This window comes from Pteropus alecto, unplaced genomic scaffold, assembly GCF_000325575.1.
Source record: "Pteropus alecto unplaced genomic scaffold, ASM32557v1 scaffold159, whole genome shotgun sequence".
Classification (NCBI taxonomy): domain Eukaryota; kingdom Metazoa; phylum Chordata; class Mammalia; order Chiroptera; family Pteropodidae; genus Pteropus; species Pteropus alecto.
The window spans coordinates 357,391-358,222 of NW_006443122.1; positions in this window are offsets into that span (position 1 = coordinate 357,391).

The following is an 832-nucleotide window of genomic DNA, read 5'->3' on the forward strand; positions in this document are numbered from 1 at the left end:
TAGCATGAAAAGGTAAAAATATGTGGAGTGAAAGGCTTGCAGCAGTTCCCAGCCTTTAATCCTTAAGTTCCCCATGGTTTTAGCCATGTGGAATGACTCTTGGTTCCTGTTTCCCCTTCACAGGTGTGGGGAATGGATCATTAGTAATCCAGCAGAAATCTTCTTTTGTTCTGCAGGTGTCCTCCTGGCCTGGCTGCAGGGCTGATCAGCATAGTGCAGTCTCTGAAGGTAGCTTGATTAACATTTTTAATTCTCTTGTCTCCTCCCTACACTAAGGGTACTTGCCCTAAAAGGAAACTCTGAAACTAACAGAGATGATTGGATGATAGGAAAGACCAATACAAGGCCTAATAGGGGCTGAGAAAACGTACATCATGAGGAGTTGGAAATGGAGGGATCACACAGAACTGATGAGGAGGGAAGAATTCTGAAGGAAGAGTTTTCAAATTGCCTTCTGCCTATTTGTATATCTTATAAGCTGCAGCCTGAGAGTCAGGTTCCTTTTTTAACACAAATCCAGAGGCCCACTGCAATCCTCTCTAGAAACCAGGGAGGCCTACAGGCACCATCATTGTGTTCTCTCTCTGCTCTTCCCCAGGTTGCTGGTATCATGCAGGAAGGACCTTATGCTCTCTCCAGCATCTGGCTATTACAGCTACCACCCAAAGGACACGCCTGGTGACCACTTGGCTCCAGTTGCCTGTAGGGTTACATTTTTAGGTCCCACAGTACTGTAGCAAACAAAAAATAGTTCTTAACCAGCTATTCTCCAGGGCTCAGTGAAGAGAAAGCAGACACAAAACACCCATCTCCCATTTCACATCTCTTTCCC